The 14,923-nt window shown below is 43.5% G+C and overlaps 1 protein-coding gene and 1 non-coding gene across 2 annotated transcripts in view; one reads left to right on the forward strand and one right to left on the reverse strand.

Moving 5' to 3' along the window:
• The window catches only part of LOC126252529 (probable G-protein coupled receptor No9), a 778,809-nt gene that overhangs the window by 129,849 nt on the left and 634,037 nt on the right, over positions 1 to 14,923 (forward strand). The window lies entirely within an intron of this gene.
• Trnas-cga (transfer RNA serine (anticodon CGA)) lies at positions 3,211 to 3,284 on the reverse strand. The gene has a single exon. It is a non-coding gene; the product is annotated as a tRNA-Ser (tRNA).

Consider the following 14,923-nt stretch of genomic DNA (forward strand, 5'->3'; position numbering starts at 1 on the left):
TTTTTTCCATTTCCAGGAGTGTATATACGTAGCAACTTTTCTTTTCACTTCAATACTTCATTGTTCCTTACTTTTTTTTCTTAAAATTTTCTCTAAAAGTCCATCTCTAATAATTTCAGCTTTTCAGTATCTGTCGCTGTAGATATCGGGGCCTGTGCTCATTGCAACACTCTCTAATAGCGACGTGAGTACGATTCTTTTCGTGATCTTCATCACATTCCTACTCCACAAAACTGACGATCCCAATGAACATCTGGCCGTTACAAATTCTTTTATTATTTCCAACCTCTGAAGACAAAATTTCTCTAAAATAAATCCAAGGTAGCAAAAATTATTGATATTTTGATTTTTTTTCCTATCTATGGGCAGTTCATCCCTAGATCATTGGTAAGGTATTCTAGTTTTGATTATTAATCCTCATACCCAAATGTTTTTGTATTATGTTGGTAACGGATTGCGTATGTAATGACCATCTTTCTCGTCTTCTGTTAGTTATTAACATATATTCGAATGAATTCGTTCTACTGAGACATTTGTACTGGAGTAGAAGGAGTCTGTCACCAAGGAATCCCGTGGGTCCCCTTAAAGAATACTTTACTGGTAGTTCAACTTTCTAAGGCTGCTAGCTGGTTACTGATGCGTGCCTGAAAAGTGGCTGCATTTTTTGATCAATGTAAGTGATTTAAATACACTGACAGAAAAAAATCTCAACACCAAAAAATAGTCAATGCAGAGTAAAGAAATTTCTATAATACTCTTGTCTAGCTAATGTATTTAAGTGATTAACATTTCATGGTCACAGGTTAATGTAAGCGCGAGATTAGCCATTGCAAATGTGAAATACTGGTACGGTAAAAACCTGTGTAACAGCCAGAATGTGAATGCAAGCGTGCAAACGTGTAAGCGTTGTGTTATGGAGGTGCCGGATGTCAGTTTGTGGGATAGAGTTTCACGCCGTTTCGCTTGGTCGTTCAATACAGTGACTGTTGATGCTGATTGTGCAGACACTGAGTTCTCGTGGGATGATGTCTGGTGAACGAGCAGGCCTTGGCAATACGTCGACACTCTGTAGAGCATGTTGGGTTACAAGAGCGGTATGTGGGTGAGCGTTATCCTGTTGGAAAACACTCCAAGGAATGCTGTTCTTGAATGGTGACACAGCAGGTCGAATCACAAGACTGACGTACAAATTTGTAGCCAGGTTGCGTGAAATGACCACAATGTGCTCCAGGTGTAGGTCTAGAGTGTGTAGCAAGCAGACAGGTGAGGTGCACGCCTCCTTCTGACACATGGGCGCACTGGCACAGAGATAGAACCAGCTTTCATCAGACAATACAACAGCCTTCCCTCCTGCTTTCCAGTGAGCTCTAGCTTGATACCACTGAAGTCATAAAGGGCCGTGTTTTGGGCTCAGTGGAATGCACGCTACAGGGACCTTTGGCTCGGAGCTGAACTAACCTATTGTTAACAGTTCGTTGTGATTTTGTGGTGCCAACCGCTGCTCAGTTTGCTGCTACAGACGAAGTACGGCGCGCCAGAGATATACACCGAACACGATGGTCTTCCCTCTCGGTAATGCCACGCGGCAATCCGGAGCCCGGTCATCTTGTAACAGTACGTTCTCGTGACCACCGCTGCCAGCCATCCTGTACAGTGACTACATTCCCACCAAGTCTTGCAACAATATCGTAGAACCATCCAGCTTCTCGTAGCCCTAGTACTCAACCTCGTTTAAACTTAAAGGCATTCTTACGAAACATCAGTCTCAAAGGTATTTAACGCTCGCAGCAGTTACAGCGTGTATTTGAAGCAAACCTGGTTTGCATTCTCATAGTGGCGCTACTAGCTCCACTTGTCCAGCTGATGTGAAATTTGTAAAAATACGCATATCGGCTTTCGTTTATGTCGCACATCTCCTTCTTGGTACTGCGATTTTTTTCCGTCAGTATTTTTATGGAGATATTTCTTATTTCTAGTACTGATTCCATGAACTGAGCTGTCCATTTGAAAAAGGGATATATTATTATTGACAAATTCGATGAAGAAATAAATATATTGAAAACAGTACTTAATATCCCCGGTTCCTTGAAGAGGCCTCTGCGAGAGGTTCTTGAATTCACATCACAAAAAATTCGTATCATTAACGTAGACTATTCCGCACTTGCAGCCGATCTCGTAGATTACAGGCCCAAGCAACAAATTCAGAGCATATTTCGTGGAGTTTGATTTCGTTGCTGGTTGAGCCTGACGACCTCTCTGGAGGAAATTATTTATTAGATGATCACCGACGTCGTCCAGGTACGACTGGACGACCTCCATCTCCTGTACAACCTTCGCCCCTTCACTCATGCTGAATGGATGAACGGTCTGACAAGTACAGAATATGAAATGAGAGTACATAGAAGAAAAGCGAAAGTAATGAGAAGTAACACAAATGAGAACAGCGAGAAACTTAACATCAGAACTGAGGATCACGGCGAAGACGAAGTTAAGGAATTCTGCTTCCTAGGTAGTAAAATAACCCGTGGCAGACGGGCAAGGAGGACGTAAGAAGCAGACTAGCACTTTGCAAGAGAAGTCTACTAATATCAAAATTGCCTTCATGTGCAGAGGTAGTATCCATACAAATTTGTACTTTTTTGGTGGCTATTGGCTTCGTGTCTACCGTGGCTTTTGTAATCCGTTCACTATCTGTTCGTATTAGCTTACCTACGTCCTTGTTTTCATTCATTATTAGATTTATTACTGCATTACCCTAACTGATTTTGTATTTAGAACTCTGTACCGACCTGATAATAAGCACTGTTCTCGCTGTCACTGCACTTCAATAACTTCCACAACACGTAAATTCAAGCTATCCGATTCCTCTTTCTCTAACCTACCTAACTGTATACGGGTTCTAACATTCCACACTCCTACCCGTTGAACGACAATTGTGATTTTTCTGATGACGACATGCTGCTGAGTAGTTTCCATCGAAGTACTTTACCCGAGATGATGTCACCATCATTAAGCCATGCAGTAGGCCGAGATGCGCAGGGGAAAAGTACCGGCTGTAATTTCCATTCGTTTCAGCTGTTGGCACTACCAACGCAGCAGTGCCATATTGGCTAAAAGTTAGCTGAACGACGCAGACTGTCCCTTAAAAGTTTGGTGCCCCTCTTCAGGTAACACAGGTTGGTCTGAAACTTCCTGGCAGATTAACACTGTATGCCGGACCAAGACTCGAACTCGGGACCTTTGCCTTTCGCGGGCAAGTGCTCTACCAACTGAGCTACCCAGCACGACTCACACCCCGTCCTCACAGCTTTACTTCCGCCAGTACCTCGTCTCCTACCTTCCAAACTTTACAGACGCTCTCCTGCGAACCATGCAGGACTAGCACTGCTGAAAGAAAGGATATTGCGGAGGCACGGCTTACCCACAGCCAAGGGGATGTTTCCGGAATGAGATTTTCACTGTGCAGCGGAATGTGCGCTGATATGAAACTACCTGGCAGATTAAAACTGCGTGCCGGACCGAGACTCGAACTCTGCCAGAAAGTTTCATATCAGCGCACACTCCGCTGCACAGTGAAAATCTCATTCTGGAAACATCCCCTAGGCTGTGGGTAAGCCATGTCTCCGCAATATCCTTTCTTTCAGCAGTGCTAGTCCTGCATGGTTCGCAGGAGAGCTTCTCTAAAGTTTGGAAGGTAGGAGACGAGGTACTGGCGGAAGTAAAGCTGTGAGGATGGGGCGTGAGTCGTGCTTGGGTAGTTCAGTTGGTAGAGCACTTGCCCGCGAAAGGCAAAGGCCCTGAGTTCGAATCTTGGTCCGGCACACAGTTTTAATCTGCCAGGAAGTTTCATATCAGCGCACACTCCGCTGCAGAGTCAAAATCTCATTCTCATACAGGTTGGTCTGTCCCCAGCACAGATGCCCCTCCGTTCTAGTTGCACCTACGTATGGCTGGGTTTTTGAGAAACACACAAGCCATCCCATCTCGGCTTGGATCATTGCTTATGGGAGTCTGATTTGTTAACATTGTGTCAAATAAACTGTTCATAAAACTTCTGTCGAATATGGGCAATGACATACTAACATAGAGGAGGAATAAATTCTGTAGACGAAGTCTGCCGGTTGGGGGGAAAGTGAGGAACAGTAGAGGTAAAAGGGCACATGAGACTGACGAAAGCTTTGATAGCGATTACAATATACACGTATTCTGGCTTGCTGTTAGACGGAAGGAATATAGCACGGATATGTCGAGGAGAAACTGCTCCAATGATAACAGGGAAAGTATTAATCTCCTCTTGAATAAGGCGTGGTTTTGGACCAGAAACGTGTTACTGAGTTTAGTCGGATGGCTGAAGTGGATCAAGTGGCGAGGAAAGGTTTAATGACGTGAAATGGTACAGCCAATATACTGGACGTATCAGACCCTCTAATAGAGTAATAAAACGATGAATGGCATTTGATAAGCCAGGAAAGCAGTACAGAATAACAGCGAATAAGAATTTGCTGAAGAAAGAACGTTTGGTAAGGACATCACCTGTCCTTTTGCATCCCTCGCTAATTGAGCACAGAGGGTACTGACCGTTCATTGTATAGACCCGAGGCCCTTTCTGAAAAACAATGTACACATGGAAGCACCCACAACTGTTGGATACAGCCATCAGCGCAAGTATACCCCATGTTGAGACCTCACGTCTGCAGTCCTGAATGGCCTTCTTGTTCGTATCTACAGCAGCATCAGGGTCGAGAATAGTGATATCTACATCTACATAATACTCCGCAAGTCACCTAATGGTGTGTGACGGAGGGTACTTTCGGTACCACTATTTCATCCCTCCAAACCTGTTCCACTCGCGAATAGTGCGCGGGAAGAATGATTGTAGGTAAGCCTCTGTACTGGCTCTAATTTTTCGTATTTTCTCCTCGTGGTCAATACGTGAGATGTATGTGGGGGGAAGTAATATGTTGTTTGAGTCCTCCTGAAAAGTGCTGTCCAGAAATTTCAATAGTAAATCTCTCCGTGGGGGATAATGTCTCTCTTTTAACGTCTGCCAGTGTAGTTTGATTAGCATATCCGCAACGCTCTCTCGCCAGCTAAACAGTTCCGTGAGGAAAAGCGCAGCTCTTCGTTGGGTCTTCTCTATCTCCTCTGTCAGTCGTACCTGGCCGCGCGGAGTGGTCGCGTGGTGTGAGACGCCATGTCACGGATTGCGCGGTCCCTCCCGCTGGAGGTTCGAGTCCTCCCTTGGGCGTGGGTGTGTGTGTTGTTAGCATAAGTTAGTTTAAGTAGTGTGTAAGTCTAGGGACCGATGACCTCAGCAGTTGGGCCCCTTAGTAATTCAAAACACATTTGAACATTTTTTAGGCCTACCTGATAGGGATCCCAGATAAATGAACAATACTCATGAATCGGTCAAATAAGCGCTTTATAAGCCACTTCTTTGGTGGATGAGTTACATTTCCTTAAGATTCATCCGGTGAATCTGCTTCCCACTATCTGTTTTATATGGTCATACCACTTAACGTCGCTCTGGATAGTTACGCCTAGATATTTTACGGCAGGCGCTGTCTCCAGCTGTTTGTCATCAGTAGTGCAGCTGTACGGTAGTGGATTTCTTGTCCTATGTAAGCGCAATATATTACATTTATTTACGTTCAGGGTCAACCACCAGAGTTTGTGCCATTCATCAAATCTCTGCAGGTCGTTCTGCAAATTCTTACTATCTTCTGGCGTTGCTACTTTGGTATAAACAACTGCGTCATCTGCGAATAGCCTTAAAGAGCATCCGACGCTTTCTACTATATTATTTCTATATACTGTGAACTGCAACGGTCCTGTCACACTTCCCTGTGGTACTGCGGATATTACCTTTACCTCTGTCGATTTAGTTCCGTTAAGAGCGACGTGTTGAGTTCTATCTGCAAGAAAGTACTGAATACAATCGCAGGTCGGCTCCGATACTCCGTAAGCTCGTATTTTTTTCATTGAACTGGCATGCGGGACGGTGTCAAATGCCTTAGTGAAGGCACACTGAAGGAACACTGCATCAGCCAGAGCGCTATTGTCCACTGCGCTGTGGATCTCATGGAAGAACAGAGCGAGCTGAGTTTCGCAGGATCTCTGTTTGCGGGATACATGTTGATTTTTATAGAGGAGCTGTTAATTTTCAAAAAAAAAAAAAACGAATGACCTGCGCTTTTTAGCTGTCGTTAGGTACCTATCGTTGCTCAAGCGATCTACGATAAATTACTGCTAGAAGGGGAGCAAGTTCTTTCGCATAATCTTTATAAAATCTTATAGGTATCTCATCTGGTCCTGAAGCCTTTTCACTACTAAGCGACTGTAGCTGCTTTTTAACTTCGCGATCGGTTATCTCAACATCTGCCATTTCGACGTTCGCACGACGATTGAAAGGAGGGACAATGTTACGATCTTCCGCGATGTAACAACTTCGGAAGACCGAATTTAGTATTTCGGCCTTCCCTCTGTTACAGGGTGTTTCAAAAATGACCGGTATATTTGAAACGGCAATAAAAACTAAACGAGCAGCGATAGAAATACACCGTTTGTTGCAATATGCTTGGGACAACAGTACATTTTCAGGCAGACAAACTTTCGAAATTACAGTAGTTACAATTTTCAACAACAGATGGCGCTGCGGTCTGGGAAACTCTATAGTACGATATTTTCCACATATCCACCATGCGTAGCAATAATATGGCGTAGTCTCTGAATGAAATTACCCGAAACCTTTGACAACGTGTCTGGCGGAATGGCTTCACATGCAGATGAGATGTACTGCTTCAGCTGTTCAATTGTTTCTGGATTCTGGCGGTACACCTGGTCTTTCAAGTGTCCCCACAGAAAGAAGTCACAGGGGTTCATGTCTGGCGAATAGGGAGGCCAATCCACGCCGCCTCCTGTATGTTTCGGATAGCCCAAAGCAATCACACGATCATCGAAATATTCATTCAGGAAATTAAAGACGTCGGCCGTGCAATGTGGCCGGGCACCATCTTGCATAAACCACGAGGTGTTCGCAGTGTCGTCTAAGGCAGTTTGTACCGCCACAAATTCACGAAGAATGTCCAGATAGCGTGATGCAGTAATCGTTTCGGATCTGAAAAATGGGCCAATGATTCCTTTGGAAGAAATGGCGGCCCAGACCAGTACTTTTTGAGGATGCAGGGACGATGGGACTGCAACATGGGGCTTTTCGGTTCCCCATATGCGCCAGTTCTGTTTATTGACGAAGCCGTCCAGGTAAAAATAAGCTTCGTCGGTAAACCAAATGCTGCCCACATGCCTATCGCCGTCATCAATCCTGTGCACTATATCGTTAGCGAATGTCTCTCGTGCAGCAATGGTAGCGGCGCTGAGGGGTTGCCGCGTTTGAATTTTGTATGGATAGAGGTGTAAACTCTGGCGCATGAGACGATACGTGGACGTTGGCGTCATTTGGACCGCAGCTGCAACACGGCGAACGGAAACCCGAGGCCGCTGTTGGATCACCTGCTGCACTAGCTGCGCGTTGCCCTCTGTGGTTGCGTACGTGGTCGCCCTACCTTTCCAGCACGTTCATCCGTCACGTTCCCAGCCCGTTGAAATTTTTCAAACAGATCCTTTATTGTATCGCTTTTCGGCCCTTTGGTTACATTAAAACTCCGTTGAAAACTTCGTCTTGTTGCAACAACAATGTGTTCTAGGCGGTGGAATTCCAACACCAGAAAAATCCTCTGTTCTAAGGAATAAACCATGTTGTCTACAGCACACTTGCACGTTGTGAACAGCACACGCTTACAGCAGAAAGACGACGTACAGAATGGCGCACCCACAGACTGCGTTGTCTTCTATATCTTTCACATCACTTGCAGCGCCATCTGTTGTTGAAAATTGTAACTACTGTAATTTCGAAAGTTTGTCTGCCTGAAAATGTACTGTTGTCCCAAGCATATTGCAACAAACGGTGTATTTCTATCGCTGCTCGTTTAGTTTTTATTGCCGTTTCAAATATACCGGTCATTTTTGAAACACCCTGTATCTTCCGTTTGGGTGCCGGTGTGGTCGCTGAGAGAATGAATAGATCATTTTGACCCACTTACTGACTTAACTTACGACCTAAATCTCTTAGGGCTTTTACTCAGATCGGTTGACAACGTCTTACTTTCGAAATCACTGAACGCCTTTCTCCTTGCTCTTCTTACGCTCATTTCCGCTTCGTTCAGCTTTTTACTGTAATTATTAAATAATTCGGTAAATCTGTGAACCGAGACAGGAGTAGCCATTACTCATAACATGCACAAGTAAATAAAAATAATATTTCGTCTTTGGAGCTTAACGCACGAATTTATTACACGGTATCTATGTTCCGTACTCTGAAGTTCGTGACACCGCTGTACGCGTAACAGCAGGTATGTCATAGACTGGGTAATATCTCTAAACAAGTGCACATACCAACCAAACAGTGTCGGTCGTAGCAATTTGAATGGAAGGTAAAATATTAGAAAAATATCTCCGACTGACTAAATGATACAAACTAAATAAAGAAGAAGACGCGAAGCTAGTTTTTAACCGGTCCTGTCACAAACAGCACAAGAAATTACGCTAGCGGTCCCGTTAGAATTCATCTCCATCGCGTCACTGTATTCTGATCCCCTATAACCATTCAGCACGCAATAATCATAGTATAATAATTCCTCCTTTTGCTGCCATCAGACTCTAAGATTCTGGCGGCCAGAAACGTAAAATAAGGGGTGGGGGCAGACCTCAAAGCAGAGACTTGCTTTGGCAGACTGCGTGTTTTGCTAGCAGGGGCACTCGCTTATGTTTTTGGTGTGCAGCGACGCAGTAGTTAGTTTGCTGTACCGTACAGTGCTACGGCAAAACTTAATTTTCGGCTGAGCTGTAGAGGCTCTTCACAAAGCAGAATTTGGGGCGAAAGAGGCTGGTGGGCAGGTGCACTTCCTCTCCTGAATATAGCGTAACAGAGCTACACCTCATGTTTTCCAACTCCACGCTGACGTCTATTCACAATGCTTGTTGCAGGAAACTTTTACAGCATTATTATCAATATTATTTGGACCACCCATCTCTCAATTACTTTCATCTCCTAATTCAGCAATTTCTATTGTGTGCAACCATTTCATTTTGGTACACAACCTTCAGCATCCTCCAAGGTCTTTGTGAATATTCTAATCACGGTGTGTCCGCATAATTTTAATTGTCTACTGCTCCTTCCAGTTCCAAGTAGCGGAAGTCCCACCAGCATGGAATTCCAAAGACCTCTTATGGTTATAATTCTTTTTAGAACAAGATTTCACACTTCTGTCAACATACTTTAGCGGTCTACCATGTTATTACTTTTCAAATGCTTCTAGGTTCTTTATCTCCAGATTTCTGAAGGATCTCGTTTCATTTCTGTACAAATATCCCAGACTTTTACTTTGATGGACGCTTCTCTCAATACATTTTTGTTCTGCACTTATAGAGTTCCTTTCTCAAGAAAAGCTTTCTTCACTGATGATCCTTTAATTCTAATAATTTCCGTGGCTCAGCAAATGTAATCTGGCATCCCAGGAAAGAATAAACTTTCATTTCTTCTCCTGCTCTGTCTCAACCGCTGTTGATGTTAAACAAGTTCCCATACTTTCTTCCAGTGATCTCCGTCATTTCAAACTTAGCTGTTTCATGCTTACTCCATACACATGTGAAAGGCGCCGCTTATACATTCACACATTCACCGGTTTGCTTCTTCTTTCTATTGAAAACACACTGTTTCAGGTGACGAAGAAGAGAGAATTATGCGTATATATCAAGCGAAAAGTAGCAAATCGAGCTATACTCATGTTTACTAAGGAACAATTGCCATAGATTTATTAAATATTCTGGTAATTGTGTGAGATGCCGTCTTTATCGTTTAATATTATTTACAGACAGGCGGCGTTGATTGGTGATTGGTGTTGATTTATTATTTCATGAAGAAGAGTGTACAGAGCACGATACTGTTCGACTGTCATTACCGACTTTGAGTGAAATGGTGGAGGACTGTTCCTACCAGCGGCGTCTCCTTGAGCACATCATCATAACGACGTTTTAACAATGTTCCTGTATTTCAGCAGTAAGCCCCCTTCCCCCCTCCCCATCGCCGTATGTTATGTCTACAGGGTCGTCCATTGATCGTCAAACGAAAAAACTACAAAGAACGAAACTTGTCTAGCTTGAAGGGGGAAACTAGATGGCGCTATGGTTGGCCCGCTAGATGGCGCTGCCACAGGTCAGACGGATATCAACTGCGTTGTTTTAAATAGGAACCCCCATTTTTATTACATATTCGCACAGTACGTAAACAAATGTGAATGCTTTAGTTGGACCACTTTTTTTGCTTTGTGATAATGGCGCTGTAATAGTCACAAACATATGACTCACAATCTTAGACGTACAGTTGGTAACAGGTAGGTTTTTTAAATTAAAATACGGAACGTAGGTACGTTTGGACATTTTATGTCGGTTGTTCCAATGTGATACATGCACCTTTGTGAACTAATCATTCCTGAGAACGCATGCTGTTACAGCGTGATTACCTGTAAATACCACATTAGTGCAATAAATGCTCAAAATTATGTCCGTCAACCTCAGTGCATTTGGCAATACGTGTAACGACATTTCTCTCAACAGCGAGTAGTTCGCCTTCTGTAATGTTCGCACATGCATTGACAATACGCTGACCCATGTTGTCAGACGTTGTCGGTGGATCACGATGGCAAATATCCTTCAACTCTCCTCACAGAAAGAAATCCGGGTACGTCGGATCCGGTGAACGTGCGGGCCATGGTATTGTGTTTTGATGACCAATCCATGGCGTGCCACTACCAACCGTGATATGATGCCATACCCGCTGAATCCCCAAACCAGGAGTAACGCCACTGCGACTCTCCACAAGTCGCTGCCACGGTCGCCGACTATGGTCATACGTTGTAGTGCACCGCTGAACACAATGCGACGCCATGCATCAGCAGTCCGTGCGTCACGGCATCACTCCAAACACGGCCGTTTGTCTTGCGGTGATAACGGCAGTCCATGCATTGGGCACTAACTCCCTAGTCCGGCTACTGATATTCCCAGATCAGTGATGTGGGCTGAAACAGAATGTTGCAGGAAGGCCATTACTTGTTCTGAGAAGGCAGACGGAGACAATAAGGGGTCACCACGTTCTTGGTGGACAATACTGCGATCCTTCCCTGTGTTGGGCAGAAGTGACGGATCGGAACATTGACGACACTTGAGGCTGCCCCATATTCCACTCCAGTGCAACATCGGGCCACTGTCACATCAGAATTCCCCACAGATATGGACGTTGCTTAATAAAGCCTCCAATAGGCCCCCTTCAAACCCTGTAGAGTGCTGATGACCCTGTCTCACGCGAGCGTGCGCCATTTCCCTGCCCCTCACAGTAGTAACGTAACCTCTAACACTGTTCACGCCACTTGTATTCCCTACCAGGCCTGATAACAACACTACATACACTGGTCAGATGTAAGAGACGGCCATACGGCCCTAATGTGGTCAGCTAAATATGCAATAAACAAACAAACATGAACAACAATAATGCACCGGGGTGACCGTTTTACCTGTCCCAGAAGATTGCAACTCACATCGTTTACATACCCTCAAATGGTGTGTATGTCTGCAAAGTTACATTGAAGTACGGACATGCCTTGTGGATAGGTCACTTCCTGGATCAAGCATTGTATTTTCACCCGAATAGAGGTAAAAATGGTTCAAATGGCTCTGAGCACTACGGGACTTAACATCTGAGGTCATCAGTCCCCTAGAACTTGGAATTACTTAAACCTAACCAACCTAACGACAGCACACACATCCACGATCGAGGCAGGATTCGAACCTGCGACCGTAGCGGTCGCACGGTAACAGACTGAAGCGCCTAGAACCGCTCGGTCACAGCGGCCGGCTAAAAATGAAGGCACGTTCTATGGTGAAAACTGTCTGAAACGTTTGTGATTGTTAAGGAAAAAATTTGTATTTGCTAGTGGCAGAATCCTGTTATATACCTGAAAGAAGCACATACATAAAGCGAGCTTGAAACACATGCTGGTAGCTATCAGCTATGTCAGGTTTTTTTTTTTTTTGCTGTCATTTTCGTGTAGTGTGATTAACCTGTAGTGAGAAACAGCGCTATCTTCATATAGCATGTAAAAAGAAGCGTCACCAACTAATGAACATCCGTGTTCAACAACGTTGAAATCGTTCGCTCAGACATGAGACTAGTGTTGATAAAAACTACTAACGAACGACACTAGCACACCTTAAACATACACTGAAATTAAGATGTACAAGGGTGACGTACACTCGTACTCAAAAGTATCCGAACGACCTGAATTGCATTTCGCCTGATTCGCATGCAACCCACATAACGCAGCTGTCTATCAGGTCCTCTAATGGCTCCTCGGTACAGTCGTTTGACTATTGAAAATGGTTCCAACAAGTCACCACTAGAAAACACTACTCTGTACCGCAATAACTCAAGATGTTAAGTAATGCTACGATATTACAAATATCGGGGAACACCTTATCACAGGTAAGACTGTCCTTAAGGCTTGTAAGCTCACATTTACTACAATAAATGATATACCTGAAATGTTACGTCAGATAGGTAATACACGTAGCAAGTTCGTCGTATTCATGACTTCCTCTTTAAAGTAAAATACCGTACTTATTATTTAACACAAAATGACATTAAAATTTAAGTTATTCACGAGCAGCTAGTTGAGAATATGTATGAACTTCAAATGACACGACGAACCCTCTCGTTCTGCATATGGATTCAAACCTAGGTCATGCAGACTAAGCAAAGATTTCGTGACTGACGGAAACTAACAGTCATTCCTGATTAGGCATACAGAGAGTGATATACCTCGATTTTAGACAGTATCAATTAGCAAATACCAACTTTAAATTACATAACGCAAACATTTTTAACGGACGCGAATTCCTACACAGCACCTATTGTCCCTGTTAACGATCTACGAGAGATGTTAAATATTGATTCTTTACAAGTAACTTACTTGAAATGCCGTGAGGTAAAGCTTTGTGTTGGACAGGGATTCGGACCCAGAACCTAATCGGATAGATATCGAAGCACAATCAACTGTGACATATCGCATTTGCTTGGCAGTACCTAGATGTTTTAACTGAAATGACGAGACGAAACATTAATTGTTTCCTTCCAAGGACTCCAACCCGGCACCTATCGCTGTTATATTCTAGAGAAAACGAACGTTAAATATGGGTTTGTTGCACCAGCAGCGACATGTGAGCATGTTTGAACTAGAAATAATATGTCGAAGAGTTCAGTGCTGACTGGGAATAGAGCCCCACACATATCGTTGTTGACTACACACGAAGAGACGTCAGCTACCAAATTTTTCTCCATCATCAGCTCAGAATAACATCTTGAACTTACAGAGATCTCGCAAATAGTTCTGTGTCTCACTGGAAGTCAAAAACGTCAAATATTGTTAGTGTTGCCAACGAATGAAAATATATAAAAAATCGAAATTATTATCCACCAGCAAATAAGTATTCTCATGGTACAGCTTCATAATACATAATGAAATCTTTAGTGCCGGGCCAGAATTCGAACCCACTTACGCGCAATATGTGGGGATGTTGAGGAATCTGCGGTTTTGAACCAACAACAAATCGTAGCCGAGCTGTATTGTCCGAAGGGAACAAATTCCGCGTTAAGGGCGGACTGAGTTGCATTCCCAGTTCAGAACTAATTTTATCGACATACAGAAGCTCAGATAAAAGATGGAATAAGTCTCCTGCGATCCTACAAGCGTTTGTTTCGTCACTAGAAATAAATAACTTGTATAAGAAAGGTTACTGGTGATAGAGTTTCTACATGTCGCCACTCCAGACTTTATTGTGGCTCAACCTAACGTCTACTTGGTAGAGAAGGAATATAATTTTTAAAGTGAATTTCAGACCACAATGCCATTATATCTTCTTCACTTGGTGTAGCCAGAAGAGAATGGAATCTGTATCTTCCTATCTAAAATCACTGACCGAAGTTGGAATCGAACCCAGACCATAGATATATTAACCTATCATCAGTCCAACAGACCACCACACCTTCTCCTCAGTGGCTCATTTTTCTATCATAACGCCTTTGTGCCACACTGGCTAAAAATTCTGACACACAGGCTCCCTGTATCAATTTGCAGCATGTTCAGTAAATTCATTTACTTGGTTGACCGAATCACCATGAACTAGATGCCTCGGCTACCCAGTGCATACATTCAACTTTATTTTGTAATCACCCAATTGAAACCACGTAACTGCCACATACACAGAACTGCCAACAGTGTAGGATGCAGAAATTTAAATAGGAAGTGTTCCTTTCCACTTGAGCTACTCTGTTGCGCTATCTGTTTGTTGAAAACATCGTGCAGTGCAAAAGAAAAGGTATAACTGTTTGTCTCTCATAAGTATTCACCTGGCCATATGCATTATCCCACAGCGCTGTGGAATGCAGAAGTTCTGGAGGAATTGTTGTTGACTTCTGAAGCTGTTATAGCTACGTGTCAGGTAATAGCGTAATGCTAGGTATCGGGTGCGGTAGATAAGATGTCTCGAGTTCGAGTACATTCACTGCTATTTTTTTTAAAACGCAATTCCGCTGTCTGCTAAAGTTATCAATCTAATGGAACTTGTAACATAATTCTCTTCAATTCTCAACCCAAAATAGTTGCATGTGGGAATTCTCTAGAATAAAACAGCGATAGGTGCTGGGTTGGAGTCCTGGGAAGGAAACAATTAATGTTTCGTCTAGTCATTTCAGTTAAAACATCTAGGTACTGCCAAGAAAATGCGATATGTCACAGTTGATTGTGCTTCGACATCT

Source organism: Schistocerca nitens, chromosome 4 (genome assembly GCF_023898315.1).
Source record: "Schistocerca nitens isolate TAMUIC-IGC-003100 chromosome 4, iqSchNite1.1, whole genome shotgun sequence".
Classification (NCBI taxonomy): Eukaryota; Metazoa; Arthropoda; class Insecta; order Orthoptera; family Acrididae; genus Schistocerca; species Schistocerca nitens.